General features: G+C 42.5%; 2 protein-coding genes across 9 annotated transcripts in view; one reads left to right on the forward strand and one right to left on the reverse strand.

The window, feature by feature from the left end:
* The window catches only part of MACROD1 (mono-ADP ribosylhydrolase 1), a 963,591-nt gene that overhangs the window by 443,314 nt on the left and 498,117 nt on the right, over window positions 1-22,160 (reverse strand). The window lies entirely within an intron of this gene.
* Window positions 1-22,160, forward strand: part of FLRT1 (fibronectin leucine rich transmembrane protein 1) — a 276,061-nt gene that overhangs the window by 190,539 nt on the left and 63,362 nt on the right. Inside the window, exon 3 of one of the 6 annotated variants that reach the window (XR_012222146.1) lies at window positions 10,888-11,428. The exons of the other annotated variants lie outside the window; for them this stretch is intronic. The gene's annotated coding sequence lies outside the window, so the exon portion shown is untranslated. Of the gene's footprint in view, window positions 1-10,887; window positions 11,429-22,160 lie in introns of those variants that run through there. 6 annotated transcript variants of the gene reach the window in all.

The raw sequence follows: 22,160 nt of genomic DNA on the forward strand, positions 1-22,160 counted from the left end.
TATACTGCTCTCTGTCTGATGAGACATTCGGCACAGACCTGGAGCCCAGATACGAGGTGCAGGTACCGCCGACGCTCAGATGGCACCGGTGAGGATAAGGGTGGATCCGGGTGATGAAAGGATGATGTAAACCGAGCACAGGTTACTCCTCTGGGCCTTGTTAACTGATCAACCTGCTGCTTTCTAAGCAACAGCCCCCACCCATACACTTCTATTTATTACCAGGACTCTGGAGGGAAAAGTAAGAATATATAAGGATAATTGTCCTATACTTTAACTGATTCAGATCCTTCTCTGCAGTCTGCTGGAAAATTTCATTCTACAGTTTCATGTATTTTCTACATTCCTCATTTGCAGGGTGTGAAAAAACAAGCTAAAATAAAAATATATCTACTATACATTCAGATAACATTTTTCTAAAGTGTCCCAGGAGTCATTTTTCAAAATGACAACCACCGGCTGCTTATTGCTGGTGCTACTGTGAGCAGCCTGCATGGTCTAAACGTGCTCCCATGGCTGCAGTGTCTCCAGATTTGTCTCCCATTGAACACATATGGGACGTCATTGGCCAGTCATCACACAGGAACAGCCAGCAGCGGATTTTGATGATTTGCTCAAGTGTATTCAGCGCAGCAGAACATTCCTCAGAAGACTATTAATAACCTCAATGATAGCAGCTGGGGCTGTAAGTCTGGGGATTTCTCCATGTGGCGTTGATACTCTCGGTACTGAAAAAAATCAAGATGTTTTGAAAAAGTTCTACAATTGGATGTGTTAAAAAAATGTTCCTGTACTTATAAATGCACCGCTATATGCTGTGTAATGGCTGTGTCTGACCATGTGGAGTTGCTCCAGTTCATGGTCGCCACGTACCACAGCTCCTGGCCAGGGGAGATAGTTTAAGTCTGTGTAATGGCTGTGTCTGACCATGTGGAGCTGCTCCAGTTCATGGTCGCCACGTACCACAGCTCCTGGCCAAAGGAGATAGTTTAAGTCTGTGTAATGGCTGTGTCTGACCATGTGGAGCTGCTCCAGTTCATGGTCGCCACGTACCACAGCTCCTGGCCAGGGGAGATAGTTTAAGTCTGTGTAATGGCTGTGTCTGACCATGTGGAGCTGCTCCAGTTCATGGTCGCCACGTACCACAGCTCCTGGCCAGGGGAGATAGTTTAAGTCTGTGTAATGGCTGTGTCTGACCATGTGGAACTGCTCCAGTTCATGGTCGCCACGTACCACAGCTCCTGGCCAGGGAAGATAGTTTAAGTCTGTGTAATGGCTGTGTCTGACCATGTGGAGCTGCTCCAGTTCATGGTCGCCACGTACCACAGCTCCTGGCCAAAAGAGATAGTTTAAGTCACTTATGGTGAGTGAGCATACAGACAAAACAGCAGGGGCCCGCAAACGGTGCTTTCATAGGTAACACATGTCTCTGTTTGTTTTATCATAGGCCTTGCTTGCACAGAACATTGTGCTGCCGAGAGCACAAAAAGTTTATTTCACCTTAGAAATGAGCATTTTGCTCATTCATTGGTTGATCCACAGCCTGTTTACACTGCACAATTATCGGGAAATGAATGTTCCTATGAGCATTAAAGGGGTTGTCCACTATTAGGACAACCCCTTCTTGATCTAAATGATTGGCTCCCCGATAATATGAAAAAGCTTATATTCACCTTCTATGCCAGCATCGTTCCCTCGGTGTCGGCCTTCACTTTCCCCAGGGCTCCCACGCTGTTGTTGTGACACGTGACCCTGGCGGTGCCCAATCACTGCCCCACCTTCTGTGGGATTGAACATGTAGAGGAAGTCCAGGCTGCCGCTGATCTCTGACTTTGCCTTTTCGGGGACAGTGCCGCCAGAGCTGACTGGGCGCCAGGGTCACACCTCACAACAACAGCACGGGAGCACGGGGGAGAGCGAGTGCTGACACAGCGGGAACAATGCAGACACCGGAGGTGAGTATAGGCTTTTTATATTTTACCTGGGCCAAGTGAGGAGTATGACAAGGAGTTGTCTAAATAGTGACAACTTCTTTAATCCTGCAGTATAAATGCCCTTTTACTCTTGCCCATGTTTGCTGCCTTTATAACGCCATTGTATTATGACGTTATTTTTTTTTTTCTGTGATTTTATATGACTGTAGATCTTGAATCCAATATCAGCCTGAGAATAAGGAGGTCTTATTCTACGTAGAGCGTTACTCACCGTGGACGTGATTGCCAGTAAACAGCAATATAATGTTTTATTACACAGACGTTTCGACATTGGCTTCACTTCCAGGCCCGTCTGCTGACGCTGCAGGGTAGACTCGCTCCTCCTTTTTACTCATAAAACTATTTGCTCTTTTATATTTACTCTAATATTGGTCTTCTAATTTCTGTCCTTTACAGCTCATTTTATCGCTCTCAATATAATATTCGTTCAATTGCCTCATATAATCTGACATACACCTCTCCCGTCTCTTTCCAAGTCTGCGAGCCCAGGCCTTATCCGCTGTGATTAAATGAAGTCTGTGCAGCCGACTGAGCGCTCGGCTTGGCGTGTGTGTGCTGGTAATTACATAGAGAGGATGGGAGGCTCGCATGATTAATGTATAAGGCAGTGAATTAATGTTCAGGATGATTTGTTTGATTTAAATTTGACTTTTTATTATTTATTGTTTCTTTAATGCCATAACCCTACAATTAAAATCGTATGACATGCAAATTATTTGCATCCACCTAAAAAAAAAGTTTTATGGCTAAATAAAACAAAAACATCTAACGAGATAGCATCGGAAGTCGTCTAACGGGGCCGATAGCTGAAAGGAATTTTGTAGGAAAACACATTGATTACATGGATATAGTCAGTGTGTAATTGGCGGGATCCAACTCCGGCATCCCCATCGAGCAGCGGAATTAAAGGGCTGCAACATCCCAGAGACCACCGTGAACCACACAGATGGATAAACTGTAGGATAGGCTATAAGTATGTTTTCTGTCACATACCGATCAGACATTGATAGCCTATTCTAAGGGCTCGTGCAGATGACCATAGTTCAGGTCCAATTGCACTCGGACCAATGTTATGCAAATGTACGATTTTTTTTCCTTGCAGCTATCCGGTCTGAGGAAAGAAAAAAAGCTGCATGCCCAAGTTGGATCAAATATTCGGATCGCACTTGGCCATGCAAGTTAATGAGTAAGTGGAAAACATTGAACTGCACTCGGATGACATCTGAGAGAAGTCCGCTTTTCATAAACTGAAAGATTGGAAAAGATCTCTCTTCTCATCCAAGAAAATTGTATCACACTGTGATCAGAGTTTGATCAGAGTGTGATTAACAGAAATCATCCCGATTGCCTCGGATGAGATATAAACCTGATGTGTGACACTAGACTATTAGGGTCTGTGCACACGTTGCGGTTTTGGCCCTGCGGATCTGCAGCAGATTCTCCTGCGTTGTACAGTACCCTTCTATCCTATGCAAATTGAAAAACGCTGTGCACGTGCTGTGGAAAAATCCGCAGCATAAACACTGCAGGTTTATTTCCGCAGCATGTCAATTCTTTGTGCGGATTCCGCAGCGTTTTACACCTGTTCCATTATAGGAATCCGCAGGTGTAAAAACGCAGGCGAAATCCACACTAAATCTGGAGAAAATCCGCAGGAAATCTGCACTAAATCCGCAGGTAAAACGCAGATCGTTTTACCTGTGGATTTGGAAAAATCCCCAGGACAATCTGCACCGTGTGCACATACCCTTATGGCTAATGAGTGTTTTCGATCAGGAATAGGGATTTAGGCAAATGATGAACATACGGAGAGATCAGGAAAATTGTAAATTAACCCTGCCATAACTAGTGGTAAGTTAGATACTAGCTCCTAAAGTGCAGGTTTTCTTAATAGCAGCCAGAGAGGTACGGATGCATTTTCTATATTTACTTCTCTACAGTGTATTGTATTGTCGGGTTGTTGTCCGACCTGTGGATCTGCCGCAGTCTTTCCTACATGTGCTTTAACCACCTAATACCAGGTGAGCAGCTTCCTACTTAAAAAGTGCTAACTTACTGTCGGATAAGACCCTATTGCGCTTTGTGTCTCCCTTGCTTTATCTATTACAATATTAGTTCCTGAAATTCTGCATCTTTTGAAGACAAAGGAAGGAGACTGTCGTAGCAAGAAAGGTCACAATGACGGTTCAGTAGGGCATCAAGGTCAAAATAAAAAAATGTTTTATTGTTCTGGTGGTGAATACTCCTTATAATATACTCATATATTATATATATACTCATAAAATTTTGCATGGGACTGACCTTAATAAAAAGCATGTGATTTTTATGGCGTCACCTAATTCATTAATGCAGCAAGCACTGTGCCTATTGTATGCGTATCCTCATTTGTCCATTCAGTAAGAGGCAGCAATGTTAAACCACAAGCTCCATGTCCAATGAATGAGTTTCCTGTCCATTCATTATAGGGTTATCCTGTGGTCACAGAATGGACAGATCATCTCTTTAACCATTGGTAACAATCAGATAGTAGTGCATTCATTAAAGTCATAAAACTATTCCTGGTACTGACCAGCCCCTTACTAACCTATGCCCTGGTTACGCTCCTCTGCTCATATACATGTTGTCATGCTAAAATTAAGAATGTATATTGATCATAAAATGATGCCGAGGACATGGAAATGGCCAAACTAAGCTGGACTCATTTCCTAACTTCATGTGGTTTTGTGTAAAATAAAGTAGTAGTTGTAAAGGACTTCAAACTACTTGGATCAATGATCACTCAAGATGTAGCGATGACAGCAGACGTCAATAGAATAGCTATGGACAAATAAACAATGAAGTCACTGGACAAGGTCTTCAAATCGAGGAATATTTCACTGGTAAAAAAGACATACCGTATTTTTCGCTTTATAAGACGCTCCGGATTATAAGACGCACCACAATTTTTGAGGAGAAAAATAAGAAAAAAATATTTTTTAATAAAATGGTGGTGCCTCTTATAATCCTTGCATCTTATTGCTTACCGGGGTTGGTGGCTGCGGTGTAGAGGGGTCCCAGGCTCGCTGCTGGAGGAGGCAGGCGTGGAGTGATGCTGCAGGCCGCATTCAGGGATGAGGGGGGGCTCTGATGTGTGCTGTTGCTGCTGCAGAGTCTTGTGCTGGTGTCAGGTTTCTCCACTTGTCCGGCGGTTGGAGGCCGGTGCTGCGGGTGCTCCGGTGCGGCGTTGTGTGCCCATCGATGCCCGGGGCTCTGCCGACATTGTTTGACAGACCAGAGCCCCAGCATTTCCTTGGTTCCCTGTATATGTGCGCTGAAGTGCCGGTAAAAAAAAAAATGGCCGCCGGCGCATGCGCAGATGGGATCTCGGGACCAGTTCTCGAGAGATGAGATCTGAAATCTCATCTCTCGAGAGCTGGGTCCCGAGATCCCATCTGCGCACGCGCGGCGGCCATTTTTTTTGCAGGCACCACCGCGCGCACACAGGGAACCCAGGGAAAATGGCCGCCGGCGCGTGCGCAGATGGGATCTCGGGACCCACCTCTCGAGAGATGAGATTTCAAATCTCATCTCTCGAGAACTGGGTCCCGAGATCCCATCTGCGCACGCGCCGGCGGCCATCTTTTTACCGGCACACAGGGAACTGAGGAAATGCCGGGGCTCTGGCCTGTCGCACAATGTTGGCAGAGCCCCGGGCATCGACGGGCACACAACGCGGCACCGGACACACCCGCAGCAGCGGCCAGCAACCGCCGGACGCCCCGATCACAGCCTAGGTAAGGCATGTCCGCTTTGTAAGACGCACCCCTGTTTTCCCCCAAAATTTTGGGGGAAAAAAGTGCGTCTTACAAAGCGGAAAATACGGTAGTTGGGTCTTTTCTGTGGTGACATATGGATGTGAAACCTGGACGGTAAAGGAACAAGACAGAAGAATCAACACCTTCAAAATGTGGTGCTGGAGAAGAATCTTATCAATACCATGGATGGCAAGAAGAATAAACAAATCAATTTTGGAATAAATCCAAAGCCAGACATGTCACTTGAAGCAAAGATCACCAATCTACGAGTTGCCTACTTTGGACACATCAAACGAAGAGAGCAATCACTGGAGAAGGACATCATGATTGGAAGACTAGAAGGAACAAGGCGAAGAGGGAGACCGGCAACCTGATGGCTTGATACTATGAAGATAACGGTGGAGAAGACCCTGGTGGACCTATCTAGGTTGCACAAGATCAATCTTCCTACAGAGAATCTTCCTACAGAGAGTTCATCCATCAAGTCACCATGGCTCAAGAAAGAGCTGAAGGCCATTAAATAAGATAAAGATAGCTGACAAGACATTTCACCCTCAACTCATAGTGCAATGATGCTTACCTTATATTTTCCCCAAACTTAGGGACTAATTTAGGCGTCAGTTTTTTAGATACGAGTTCAATCTGTGTTTTTCACTGATACAACTTGCACCTATTAGGCTTTACACACGTCTCAGTATTTGGTCAGTGTTCTTGCATCAGCATTTGTTTGCCAGAGCCAGGAGTTGAACTTACAGAAAAATTATTATTTAAAGATTGACACCTGTTCTGTGTTTTGGAGACACTCCTAGTTTTGGCATACATATACTGATCAAATACTAATCAAAAATACTGATGTGTGAATGAAGTCTTATAGCCAATGGGGCTGTTCAGACATCCTTGTTATTTTGCACACAGAGTGGTCCGCAAAAACATAAAGACATGATCTGAATCACGGATAAAGCTCTCCAAAGCAAGTCTATGGGTCCTTGAAAAAAATTGAACAGCGCTTGTAGGCCATCCTTGTGCTGTCTATTTTTCACTGACAAATACTGATGAAAATCTCATGGTAAAAATTGACACAAGAACCAAATCTCGGACATCCGAATGAGTTCTTTTATATATTTTTTGCACCAGGGACAGAAGGGTAAGGGCTAATTCATATGTCTGTTTTTCTTTTTTGTACGTGAAAAAAAAAGAGTTTTGACAAAGTTTCATCATAGTTTTATCGGAGTTTGGTCCAAGTTTCATCAGTTTTTCTTGTTCTGTGTAATCAAAAAAATAATTTTTTCCACACTGTCCTATCACAGTCTGTGAAAATCAGACCACACTCGGACAACACTCGAAAGCTGTCTAATTTTTTCATGGACCCCTAGACTTGCATTGCCAATTTTGGTCAGACACTAAGGTCAAAATTGGACATGTCTCTGCGATTTTGCACGGACTTCGAACTCCCCAAAATTTGTGGAGATGTGAATGACCCCATACACTATTATAGTTACAAGTGTTAAATCGAAAACGAGCTCTGTTATTGCAGCCGTGCATGGTTCACTTTGACATGCTGCAACGTTTCAGAGAAAATATACTATAGAACTGCGACCTAGGACGATGCAACGAGAATGACTAGTCCAAGAGGCAGGTCCCTGGAGGTTTCTCCACTCCCGCTAGACTCGCAGATCTCTCCCAATGTGCATGTATGGGGAGAGACCTATAATTCTAGGGGTGCGGGGCAAAGTCGGCAGGGACTTGCCTCTTGGACTAATCATTTTAGTCACATCGTCATCGGCCCAGGTGTAAAGCAAGTGCTCTCTAACACCCTGAAAAATTTCACAGTGAAACGTGCATGACTGCAATAGCGGAACCGGTCTCTGATTCCTACTGCCTGTGGCTCATTAGACAGATTCCCTTTAACTTACCTACAGTATTTATCCTCTTTTTACTTGCTTATTACCTCTTTGTTATACTCTTTTTGCATACTTTTGACCCATCAAAAAAAAAAACTATGGATATGACAGAGTATAAAAGGATAGATCCTTTTGACCACTGGCGGACAGAAATGGGACCCTGCACAAGAGCAATATAAGGGCCCTTTTCAGTCCAATAATAGCTCATCATAATGCACAATTTTACATATTGTGGAGGTGGAAATGGGCCCCCTTAAGTTTTAGGACCCTGTGCGGCTGCACAGGTTACACCAATAGTATATCCATCCCTGCGTTGGATGTCATCCATAAATGTAACTGGAGCTTTATGTATCCATCTCTGACTAATACAGTACATTCTAATTCTACTTTTATACTTAGACGTTACATAATGTCTGAAAGAAGCACAATCTCGGGTTCAAGGAAACGTTTTATTCTACATTTAGTCACCAATTAATGCATTATTTTACTGGAGAAGAGCATATTCTTGTCTTCTTACCTGACTACTGAGAATAAAAGTGTCACGTGACCTCGTATTCCTCCTCACCTTCATCTTTATTCATGAGATTTCTTCCTTTCTCTCCACACCGAATGAAGATTAAGTAATTTTAGCAGATTTCTCCATGTATTATCTGCATGAAATCATGAATCATATCACACAAGACTGATTTTCTGATTTCATTGATGTGGAATTGGTTGATCCGTCATGATGACCCATTCATAGCAATTCAGAGAAGTAATAAAATAAAGCCCTGGCTATATACACGGGAAAGGCGGGGTTATAAATCACTTTTTAAATGTTACTTTTCCAAAAACTAGAATAATAGAATAAAAAATAGAATTAAAAATAGTTTGTAGACGTAGGTATCTATTCTGTTGGGGTTTCCATTATGGATTTAGATGGCAATAAATAACACACTCCTCGTTATTTTTTTTTTGCCGAAAATACTGGAAGCTCGATAGACCTTGCTAAAGTAAAATGCATCTACCAGGATTTGGGTTTTACTTTAAAAATGAAATTTAGAATAACTGTAATGGCTCTGAAAAAAACCACAACACGGAGTCCGTATGGAAAATCGTAGTCTATAGTAGGCACTTCATGAAGCTAAGAGCTATGGATAAGTATTCCAAGACATATACCTTCAAATATCCCTTTTCTATCCTTTTGTATAGCCATACAGTGATATGTGGACCATTGGCCACTGGTAAAAAAAATAAAATATAAATATATATTTATATGTGTGTGTGTGTATATCTATCTATCTAGCTATCTATATATACACACATATACACAGTGTCATGTCCGAAAGTGTTGGCACCTTTGAAATTATTCCAGAAAATTAAGTATACACATTTTTAGTTCCTTTGAGTGTATTAGAACACCACAAAAAAGTGAGAAAAAAAGGCAAATTTGACATAATTTCACAAAAATCCCAAAAATGGGCCTGACAAAATTGTTGTCACCTTTCCAAAATTGTTGATAAACAACTTTTCAAGCATGTGATGCTCGTGCAAACCCCCCTGTTTCAAGTAACAGGTGTGGGGAAATATGAAAATCACATCTGAAATCAGATAAAAAGGGGAGAAGTTGACTCAGTCATTGCATTGTGTGTCTGTAGCATGGAGAACAAAGAGGAGAAGAGAACTGTCTGAGGACATGAGAACCAAAATTGTTCAAAATATCAACAATCTCAAGGTTACAAGTCCTACGATTAACTTACCCTTAGACAAAGTCTAAGTGGGATGTTTGGGAGGCCTGGTTAACATACCTCCTGCGAACACTGAGTTAGGGTTTCTATCTAAATCTGTGAAAAATGGGATTCAGACAGAAGTCACTATAGAGAGCTATTCACTATTGTAAGGTAGCGCTGTCATTCAAGGTTGGGGACACTCGCTTGGCAGCCAAATAATCACGTCCGGCACCGGTTTTCCATAAAACAATAACAATCCATGCGGTTTATGCAGGCATCATAAACCCACAGCAGCAACATAAAGTTCATATAATCAGCATAGCGTTCATGACAGAGCTTCCCTCTGTTAAGCCTGTGGTCACACAGGTTACGCAATGTCCAGTACTCAGGCTCTTCAGCCTCACAGATATCTCACCCCGTCAGGATTACCTCATGGCTGCTTCAGCTCACTGCAGACGTTCATTTCCTCTCCCTAGGAACTGTCAGACGCAGCCATTACAGCATTCACGTGCTGTCAGGCAGGAAGCCCCATCTCCCAGCGGGACCTTCCACAACGGACCAACCGGGTCCAAGCATTCACTCCATGTGACCTACCCTGGCCACCTTATATGGTCCGTAGCCACACCCATCGGGTCACATGGCTATGACCTCATCACAGGTCCTTCACACACACACTCATATACACTTTACTATGGCGTTCTTAAACACACCCCTGGGTGGATTTGTAGGTAGCTCTCCCTAACACATTTGCACGAAAGATCAGCTCTGCTGATCAGCACATAATCAAGCCTTCATCCCAAGGCCACCCAATTTGAGATACCTTACGATCATTCAGCATCCTACTCCTATCAGGACAGTGGAAATGCTTATATGCCTGTCCTGGGACACCCACATAGCGCCCCCTAGCGGACACAGTGGTCACTACACCACACTATAAAGAGGCAGGATGAGTCAATTTGTACTCTTGTCTTGTCTCCGTTCCGGCGGTGTCCATCTTTTTAGGCGGACACAAAAGTGGAGGTCTACCAGAGTTCTGTGTCAGATGGCTACTTCATCTGCCTCATGGTAGTCAATTGCTCCTTCTGAGATTTTGTATGAATCACATTTTTTGGGGGGTGTTTTAGATGGAAACTCCCAGCACAGAAGAGCAAAGGAAGAATGTGAACATTGCCGTAACATGACTGGTCTGATGAGATGGAAAAAACACATTTTTACTTCCTTCCTGAAACAGCGCCATGCATAGGAATGGTGCTGTATCTGGAAGAAAGAAGCCATATTTCATTATGTGACGCAACCCCTTTAATATCTTTAGCTATTTTTGTAATACTCAGCACTTCTATATCGTTCAGCCTAATATCCAGGAAAACACTAGACATAGAGGGGAGTTATAAAATAAGGCCTTATCTGGCTACGCCGCTCGTTATGCTGATAGTTTATCGCCGGCCTGCTCTGTATTCAGCTTGACTCGCCTACTCTACTTATTCCACAGGCAGTAACCTCACCGGCCCCGCAGAGACAAGTTATGGAAATAATGCCAGGTACAGGCTAAAATACGAATAGGAGGAAAGTGCCGATAACGCCGGCAGCCCGAGCCTGCCCCTGATAAATGTATTCTGGAGGTCTTTCAGCTGGAAGACTAGCAATGGCCAAGGCTGCACCTGATAATCTCCAGTCGTAGAAGTCACCATGCTGCAGATATAAACAAGCGCTCCCTAAAACTGTCTGCGGCAGATAAGAGGCGCACAGGTCACTCTGCAGCAGCTATAGACTTAACTAATCTCTAATCTGCTGTTCTTCTGTATAAAATAGAGCGGGCGACGAGCTACTCTATATAAGTGATGTGATGAACCACAATTGCTCACACGGCACAGGCGTGATCCTTCTTCATCACCAAGGCATCTATAATCATCGCTTTATAGTTTTCCTTTCCCATAAATGCCATGGTTGTATTAAATCTTCATAAGCCGCACTTATTCCTTTATATGTGAATTGTTATCTCAAAAATAAAGAAAACCATGGATGGATCATTATGGAATTGTGTTTTTGTTTTTTTTTTCATTTCAATCTGCTGCTCCTTCATAATCTTGATTTCTATCCTTGGTTGTAACTTGTGTGAGAATCTGTAAGGCTAGTTTCACATTAGCGTTTTTTTGCGCAGCGCATCGGGCGCATAAAAAACGCCAAACAAACTCACGTTTTTTTAGCGTCATGCGTACGCTGATGAGTCAAAAAAACGCAGCGTTGCTTGCATTTTACATGCGTTTTTGCATGCGTTTGCGTTTTTTATGCGCATGCGTTTTTAGGTGTAACATTTTTTCCATTGTCTAGAGAACATTCCAGACTTGTTTACCTCAAAAACACATGCGCAAAAAAACGCAAGTGTGCGCAAGACCATGCGCACGCATGCGTTCCCATAGATTTCAATGTGTTTTTGCGCATTCCGTGCGGAAGCGTGCGCATGCGTTTTTTTTTTACGAGACAGGGCGGACCAAAAAATGCAACATGTTGCGTCTGGCGCGAAAGACAAAAAAATGCATGCGCACGAAAACGCAAGTGTGCGCAAGACCATGCGCATGTCATGTTATACATAGGTGCGCAGTGCGCATGCGCACGGGTGTGCACGATGCGCTGCGCACAAAAGCACTAATGTGAAACCAGCCTAACAGTCATCTTCTTTGGTCAGTATTGGGCATCATTCAGACATCCATCTTTCATGTAGGCGTTTTATCCATATTTTTACTCATAGTGAATATACCTATTGTGGTATGTGCACACGTTACGTATTTGATGCAAACATTTCTATACCAAAAACGTGTCTGGAAAAACGGTGTGTAAAATAGGCGCGTTTTGGATTTGTTTTTTTTCTCATTCATCTGAAACTACTTCCAATCTATCATGAAAAAATGAGCAGCAAAATGTGCGTGAGATTTCAGAAATCTCATTCATATTGCTGGTACAGTCAAACGCTGTTGTTTTTTTCACGGCAAAACGCAAAGTGTGAACAGGTCTTTAGGGTTTACAGATATATCCGTATGTTCATTTCTTGTGAACTGACTGTCCCCCAAAAAAGTCTAAGACATGCTGAATAGGTAAGACTGATCAGCATATCTTCTAGAAAATCAAGCCAACGGGTCCTGGTTTAAAATAAAAAAAAATTACATATTTATATATTATTTATTTCAAAACTGGACCCGTTAATATATATATATATATATATATATATATATATATACATACACACACACATACAGACACACAGAGATGTGCTCAAAAGTTTACATACCCTGGTAGAATTTTTGCTCTCTTGGCCTTTTTTCAGAGAATAGAGTGATAACACCAAAGGTAACATCTTTCACCTGTGACCTGTTTGCTTGTAATCAGTGTGTGCATAAAAGCTGAGCGAGTTTCTGGGATCCAGACAGACTCTTGCATCTTTCATCCAGCCACTAATGTTTCTGGATTGTGAGTCATGGGGAAAGCAAAAGAATTGTCAATGGATCTACGGGAAAAGGTAGTTGAACAGAATAAAACAGGAAAGGGATACAAAAAGATATCCTAGAAATTGATTATGCCAGTCAGCAGCGTTCAACCTGTGATTAACAAATGGAAAATCAGGGGCTCTGTAAAAACAAAACCACGGTCAGATAGACCAACAAGAATGTCGTCCACAACTGCCAGGAAAATTGTTCGGAATGCAAAGAAAAACCCGCAAATTACATCAGCTGAAATACTGGACTCTCTGAAAACTAGCGGTGTGGCTGTTTCAAGATGCACAATAAGGAGGCACTTGAAGAAAAATGGGCTGCATGGTCGAGTCGCCAGAAGAAAGCCATTACTGCGCAAATGCCATAAAGTATCTTGCCTACAGTACGCAAAACAGCACAGAGACAAGCCTCAAAACTTCTGGAACAAGGAAATTTAGAGTGATGAGACCAAAATTTAACTTTTTTGCCACTACCATAAACGTTACATTTGGAGAGAGGTGAACAAGGCCTATGATGAAAGGAACACCATTCCTACTGTACAGTATAAAGGTGGATCGCTGATGCTGTGGGGATGTGTGAGCTACAAAGGCACAGGAAACTTGGTCAGAGTTGAAGGGAAGATGAATGTAGCACGTTATCCGCAAATGCTGCTGCGCATGGGACGAACTTGGACTTTCCAACATGACAATGATCCAAAACACAAGGCCAAGTCAACCTGTCATTGGCTACAGCAGAACAAAGTGAAGGTTTTGGAGTGGCCATCTCAGTCTCCTGACCACAATATCATTCAGCCATTCTGGGGAGATCTCAAGCGTGCAGTTCATGATAGACAGCCCAGGAATTTACAGGAACCTGGAAGCTTTTTGTCTAGAAGAGCGGGCAGCTTACTATCTGAGAAAATAAAGAACCTCATCCACAACTAACACAAAAGACTTCAAGCTGTCATTGCTGTTAGGGGGGCAATACACGGTATTAAGAAATGGGGTATGTAAATTTTTGATCAGGGTCATTTGCATGTTGTGGGTTGTCATTATGATTTAAAAAGAGAAAACACAGTAGTATGACAATAAATGGCTTCACCCAACCACTAACCATGAGTGGAGAAAACGTTTTGGTGTTATCATTCATATTCACTGAAAAAAGGCCAAGAAAGCAAAAATTATGCCGGGGTATGAAAAATTTTGAGGAGAGAGAGAACACATGATTGCCATCTGTGTCACCTGAGTTTTGTCTGATTTTTTTTTACTATTTAGTGGTAAGGAAAAACTTCATTTTTTTGTGTTTTTTTTTGCAAATGAGAAAGAAATGGATACAAGCATCAAAAATGAATTAAAATTGGATCTAGCACATTAATGAAAAACTTATACACACAAACAAGTCCTTGCAAGAGAGAGAGGGAAAAGTATGCACCCTGTTTTTGGTTGGAAGGCCACATTGTACTCACTGCTGCTGCAATAACCAAATGTTTCCATTTGACACATTTATGACATATCGACAGTACACACCATAAATGTCTTAGGCTAAGTGCACACTTTGCGGATTTTGATGCGTTTCCGCGTATTTGGACACGCGGAATTGCATCAAATACACACTGTAGTGCACAGCCAATGTTGGTCAATGTGAAGTTTAGAATTGCTGTGCACATGCTGCGGAAAAATCAGCACAGGTTTGCAACATTTTTTTCCCCGCAGCATGTCAATTCTTTTTGCGGATCTGCAGCATTTCTGCACCCACTGACTTCCATTGAGTCAGTCAAATCTGCAGCAAAATCGCAGGTGTAAAAAGATTTGCGGTTTGGCTGCTGAGTTGCGTGCGAGAAACGCTGCAGATCGGGAGGAGGAAGAGTGTGTGGACAGAGACCATGTGTGTATGCGTGTTTGTGGGTCTGTGTGTGTGGGTCTGAAGAGACTACTGCTCCACAGATGACAGTGACAGCATTGCCGATGATGGGATAGTAGTCCCATTAGACGATGCATGTGTTCAATAGTAAAAAAAAAAACCAAAAGCATTCAGTACATACTCACCAATCACCTAGTGCATGACGCCCTTGTTCTCCTGTAACAAAAATAAAATAATAAACTAACCTATACTTACCTTTCCGCCGTAGTCCATTTAATAACGAGTGTCCCTCGACGATCTCCCGTGTAGAACAGTGACATTGGGAGATGCACTGAGCAGAAGTAATCCTCCGCGTTGTATCCCTCCGCCGCCGGTAGAGACGTGACCAGAGTTCATGCTGTCACCGGCAATGCTGGCGTGAGAAAATTCTCATGCAGCATGCCGTAAAGTTAGAGCCTGAACTCTGGTAAACTCTTCATTGATGCACTGCAGGAGCCATTACCTCCTGTCAGTGCATCGCCGGAGGCCTATAGAGCGGTCACATGTCCTCATGTGACCGCTCTACAGGGGAGATCATCGTGGGACACTCATTATTAAATAGATTACATTCGAACAGTGAGTATTTGTGTTTGTTTATTATTTAATTTTTTTTGCAGGTGATCGAGGGCTTCACATGGATTAGTAGTATGGGAAAACTGTGTTTAGTATTTCATTAAAAGACTTTATTCTGACTGTGTCTTTATTTAACCCTTTAACAACTATAGGATTAGTAATGGATAGGTGTCTTATTGACACCTCTCCATTACTAAGCCGGGCTTGATGTCACCTTACAATACAAAGGTGATATCAACCACCAACTATTACCTCATATGTCACCCCTACACGGCAGTGGGAAGAGAAAGGCTAAATGCCAGAATTGGCGTTTTTTTGGGGGGGTCCCCCTATTTTAATAGCCAGTAAAGGCTAAATATACAGCTGTGAGCTGATATTAATAGCCTGGGAAGATGCATGGGTATTACCCCCTTCCCAGGCCATAAACATCGGCCCCCCATCACTGGCTTTCCCTCTCTGGCACAGAAAATTGCGTGGGAGCCCACACCATTTTTAAAAATATATTTTTTTAAATTAAACAGATATTGCATTTAAGGCCGGGGTCACACTTGCGAGAAGCTCATATGAGTCTCGCATCTCAATACTCAGCACTGCCACCGGCACGAGACTGGAGTGTGTGGCTGCATGTATTTCTATGCAGCTGAACGTTCCAGTCTGAGTGCCGGCGGCAGTGCCGGGTACTGATGTGCGAGACTTATGCGAGTTTCTCGAAGTGTGACCCCGGGCTAACGTAGATTTTGTGTGTCTTTATTTAACTCTTTATATACCATTTTATTATGTTTATTACTAAATATCGGGCTTGGTATAATCTATCTGTCCATCTACTGTATCTATACAGATATGCATCCATCTATCTATCGATATATCTAATCTAACGTGTTTAAATGTTATTCTTCAATGGAGTATGTAAAATAAGAGGTTGGACAAGGAAATGACATCACAATTCTTTTTTGTTAAATAATAGATCTTTATTTAGCTGACAAAAACGCATACAAATCAGCATGAAAAAACGCATGAAAATCCACATAAAAAATGAGCGGATTTTTAACTGTTTTCTGCCAAGAGATGCAGAATCTACACAGAAGATTACACAGGCAAATCCGCAACGTGTGCACATACCCTTATAAGTGGAAGTTCCATTTCAGGTGCTTCACTTGTCAAGAGACTAAAGTAAGTGCCCCCTGCTCACCCATTTATCACTGGAGTTGTGGAAGTTGTCACTTATAAGCTCGGTTGTCTGCATTGTACTGTATGGGAAGTGAGCTTTTATCAACCTCCATAAACTACATTTTTGAGAGCAGGCGAATTGTAAACCTGATGGCAGACAGAGGAAACTCTTAAATATATCGGTGCCAGGGGTAGTTTGGGGCCACACAGAAAAGCATTGTGTCCCACAGGTGCACCCTTGATATAGATGGATATTCTGTACACCACTGCAATGCTGAGACATTTTGGGGGGGGGGTAGTACATTGTCCTTTTTTTCGATTTCTGAGTCAAGTTTCCAAAAATCAGGAAAAGAGTCTTGTAGGAAAATTAGGGGCAAACTTGAGTTACATGGACCTGTATCAATGTAGGCTTTATATACAAGAACAGTGTCAGTACAACAGCGTTCACATAAATACTGGCAATCAGAGAGTGCCCTCGTAATTAGTCCAAGCTCGAGCATGACGCATAAAGATTTTGAGCTGGGATTTGCCTCTATAGTGTCTGTCCCTAATTAAAGCAACCCCATAAATTCTCTCTCATTAAATCTTTATTTGCATTAGAAAATGTGTGGAAGTCACTTGATAATCATCTTTTTCTCACTTATGGTTTAGTAGTCTGTACTTGGTTTTATACAGAGCGGCCAATCAGAGGAGACATTGCAACAGAGAGGTGTGAGAGAGCAGCAGTCCGAACCAATAATGACACAGAGGCGTGTCCCAGACTACCAGCGACTCCTGTAGACACTGCACGTAAACAGTAGTCACAGATCACAGCTATGCTGAACTAAATCGCAGCCAAGGTGCGGGAACCGATGAAAGGAAATCGTAGGTTATCCTTCCTTATAGATACTGACTAACGTATCAATTTTAAGTTTGACTAAACAGTGACTTTAAAAATGCCTAAAAAAAAAGTGTCCCCATAAAGTGTCTGATGGAGCATACACTTATAAAACGTGTCAGACACCAAGTACCCCTATAAACACTAGTAGCCATAATGTTTATAAAAAGAAAACTACAATCACACCATTACTTCTTGTCTCTTAGCCAAAAAACTGACACTCAGAAGTCTCTTCCTCAGTGGCGTTGGTCTTTATCATCAGACATCAGTGTTGATTAGGTATTCTGCTCACCGACTGAGTAATCGACTGATTAAAGGCCCCCATACACATTAGATAAAAGTTGGCCAAATCCGCGGATTACGGAGGGAACGACCTACCATCTAATGTGCTTGGGAGCCCATGACTATCTCCAACAAATTATGTCCAGGGAACACAAGGAGCGAGTGCTAGGAATTGAACTACACCATCCTTTTGTTTAGCGGGGTGATAAAGTTGCTGCCAGGTGATTCTGGCAGCAGCTTTCTCATAGAGGGCACAGGAATGCTCAGCCAAGTGGTCCTATGTATGGAGGAGTTGAGAGAGCTGTCTAATGAATATGAAGGAAAAGATAATTCACTGTTTTTTGGCTGCACTTATCAAAATGATGATCCTTGATCCTATATATAAAGAAGCGGTTTTTATTCCACAACGCGTTTCCGTGCTGGACTAGCGTCTTTTTCAAGTGTAAAAACCAACTATACAGTAAGTGCCTTGCTAATCAGACCAACTGCACATCTCCTTACCCGAATTGATAACTTCATATATACAGTCATATGTTAAAGTTTGGGCACCCCTATTAATGTTAACCTTTTTTCTTTATAACAATTTTGTTTTTTGCTACAGCTATTTCAGTTTCATATCTCTAATAACTGATGGACTCACTTATATTTCTGGATTCAAATGAGGTTTATTGTACTAACAGAAAATGTGCAATCTGCATTTAAACAAAATTTGACCGGTGCAAAAGTATTGGCACCCTTATCATTTTCTTGATTTGAACACTCCTAACTACTTTTTACCGACTTCCCGAAGCACTAAATTGGTTTTGTAACCTCATTGAGCTTTGAACTTCATAGCCAGGTGTATCAAATCATGAGAAAAGGTATTTAAGGTGGCCACTTGCAAGTAGTTCTCCTATTTTATTCTCCTATGAAGAGTGGCATCATGGGCTCCTCAAAACAACTCTCAAATGATCTGAAAACAAAGATTATTCAACATAGCTTTTCAGGGGAAGGATACAAAAAGTTGTCTCAGAGATTTAACCTGTCAGTTTCCACTGTGAGGAACATAGTAAGGAAATGGAAGAACACAGGTACAGTTCTTGTTAAGCCCAGAAGTGGCAGGCCAAGAAAAATATCAGAAAGGCAGAGAAGAAGAATGGTGAGAACAGTCAAGAACAATCCACAGACCACCTCCAAAGACCTGCAGCATCATCTTGCTGCAGATGGTGTCACTGTGCATCGGTCAACAATACAGCGCACTTTGCACAAGGAGAAGCTGTATGGGAGAGTGATGCAAAAGAAGCCGTTTCTGCAAGCACGCCACAAACAGAGTCACCTGAGGTATGCAAAAGCACATTTGGACAAGCCAGATACATTTTGCAAGAAGGTCCTGTGGACTGATGAAACAAAGATTGAGTTGTTTGGTCATACAAAAAGGCGTTATTCATGGAGGCTAAAAAACACAGCATTCCAAGAAAAACACTTGCTACACACAGTAAAATTTGGTGGAGGTTCCATCATGCTTTGGGGCTGTGTGGCCAATGCCGGCACCGAGAATCTTGTTAAAGTTGAGGGTCGCATGGATTCAACTCAGTATCAGCAGATTCTTGACAATAATGTGCAAGAATCAGTGACGAAGTTGAAGTTACGCAGGGGATGGATATTTCAACAAGACAATGATCCAAAACACCGCTCCAAATCTACTCAGGCATTCATGCAGAGGAACAATTACAATGTTCTGGAATGGCCATCCCAGTCCCCAGACCTGAATATCATTGAACATCTGTGGGATGATTTGAAGCGGGCTGTCCATGCTCAGCGACCATCAAACTTAACTGAACTGGAATTGTTTTGTAAACAGGAATGGTCACAAATACCTTCATCCAGGATCCAGGAACTCATTAATAGCTACAGGAAGCGACTAGAGGCTATTATTTTTGCAAAAGGAGGATCTACGAAATATTAATGTCACTTTTATGTTGAGGTGCCCATACTTTTGCACCGGTCAAATTTTGTTTAAATGCAGATTGCACATTTTCTGTTAGTACAATAAACCTCATTTGAATCCAGAAATATAACTGAGTCCATCAGTTATTAGATATATGAAACTGAAATAGCTGTTGCAAAAACCAAACTTGTTATAAAGAAAAAAGGTTAACATTAATAGGGGTGCCCAAACTTTAACATATGACTGTAACCTATGAGGTTGTAAGTTTGGGTGAGGAGACCCATGGTCTATTTGCCCCATTGCAGTCAGTGAAATATTTGTGTCTGAACATGGCCTTATGCTAATTAAATTGGTACTTGTGAGTTGGCTTTTAATAACTATTTATTACTGAACTGGAGAATTGCAAATTTTTTTTGCCCTAAGTGTGACGATCAATGTCATTTCTGGTACTGAATGTATGGAAGATGAGCTCGCGGGCTTCAGATTATGTCACTTCTAACTAAATAATTTATCACAGGCTATTTTTGTAAAATAATTAATTTCTAACAATCATTAAACCCTGTATTTATTAAATTTGCTTGATGACAAAGGGGTGCAATCCATTGGACATGTCAAGGCCTATCAGGAGCCCACAGTGCCTGTTGTATTCCTCCCTCTGCACCATAGTGCCGCTGCCAGACTGCAGGTCCCTGACGGAGCGCCACCGGAGGCTCTTGTTTACTCGCACTTCTAAAACTCTGCCATCCGGTCACAGTTTTACATCCAGAATATAGAGAGAGCAGATCTTTGAGAACTGCTAATATTGATAATGGCAGCGTATCTGATCATCGGCTCTGTTTAGGCATCAAGATGATCTGTAAAGCCAGGGGAGAATCACGCAGCGCTGGGGGCGATTTATAAACATACAGAAGAGATTATACTCGTCAGCGTGTTGCTAGCATTTAGCCTTGACAGGCTCACAAAGTCAATTAGTGTATGTTCCCTATATCCTCTGTGTGATTTCTTTTGGGGGAGTTAAATGCTGGCGGCATGAAGGTGACTGTTCTGCAAGATTTATAGGGTAGGCCAATTTAGTGAAATAGGAATAAAGCACCAGCATTGTTTATATAGCACCAAGGTATTTTGCAGACAATGGGGCAAATGTATCAAAATCGAATTCTTACAAGGTGCAAATTTAGACTAAACAGTCTCACTATGCTCCAGATTTATCATAGTGGTTCACGCTATTTGATAAATGGGATGTATTTTTAGAATGTCTCATTTACACCAAATACTAGTTGGCTTATTTTGTGCCAGAAATGTGCACCAAAATTCTGGCGCATTTTTTGACACACAGTATCAGACATTGGGCCACACCTGGTGGCGGCCGGATAAGAGCACTGCGTACCTCCTACTTCCTGCTCCACCCATAGCGCCTCTTCTGATAAGATATCTGCCAAGACATTATTATGCATGCACGACATCCTGGCAGGCTACTAATCTGGAAACAAGCAGGGGATGTTGTATATAGTAGTAGGTTCACAGCACTCTGGTTTGGACAACTTACATGGCCGCCGGATCATGGTCGTGCGGATATTTTTTTCTCAACTCTACAATTAAACTATCAGCATGGAATATGGAAGGAAACCAGAGTACAAACATTTCTTCACAAACATGTCAAGAACAAATGAACTTAATGCAAATGTTGCCACTGGTCAGATACCAGTGCTACAGGACATGAATGCTGACCGATGAGCCACCATACTGGAGAAGTAGCAAGGCTCAGTGTATGTATATAGGCAGAATACGACAACAGGTAGCCATACTCAGGCAGATGATATACGAGAGGTGACCTATCTCCGAACCCTTCTTGTGTTGGGAAAGATGGGTTAGAGATTATTCAATGCCAGATCTAGGTAGATAAATCAGTGTGTACTTTGCAAACATTTTTCTCAAGACCATAATTGTCATTGGTACAGATAAAGATCAGCTGTCAGAAGATTTCTCCATACTAAACCAATAATGCCGCTGGGTTGAAGTCATATGAAAACAGACCTTTTTTTGCGGCAAATTGAAGTAGCATTCCCGAAAAATTAAACTTTATACGCACATTAGCTTGAAGCTGCCCAGTGGGCGGTCCTGAACCCAGGCAAGTGCTTTGGCTCCAATCACTTAATCCTCCCCAGTCCCTCAACCTAAAGCCCCCATCACACGCAGCGATCTTACCAGCGAAATCGCTGTGTGTGACCCTTACCAGCAACCGGCCCCCCTGCCGGGTATCGCTGATCGTCCTGGAATGGCCAGGACAATTTTTTGATGGCTGGTCTCCCACTGGCTAGCACTCATCACTGCGTGTGACAGGTGGGAGACCAGTGAGCTGGCGCTGGTAACTAAGGTACACATTGGGTTTCTAAGTGCCGCGCGCCACTTAGAAACCTGATGTGTACCTTGGTTACCAGCTCCCTGCACCAGCGCGCTGGTAACTTAGGTACACAGTGGGTTTGACAGCTCACCAGCGATCATGTAGCGACACACCAGCAATCTTGACAAGGTTATATCGTCGGGATCGCTGGTGCGTCGCTATTGTTGATTGA

Source organism: Dendrobates tinctorius, unplaced genomic scaffold (genome assembly GCF_039654945.1).
Source record: "Dendrobates tinctorius isolate UK_male_01 unplaced genomic scaffold, ASM3965494v1 ptg000211l, whole genome shotgun sequence".
NCBI lineage: Eukaryota > Metazoa > Chordata > Amphibia > Anura > Dendrobatidae > Dendrobates > Dendrobates tinctorius.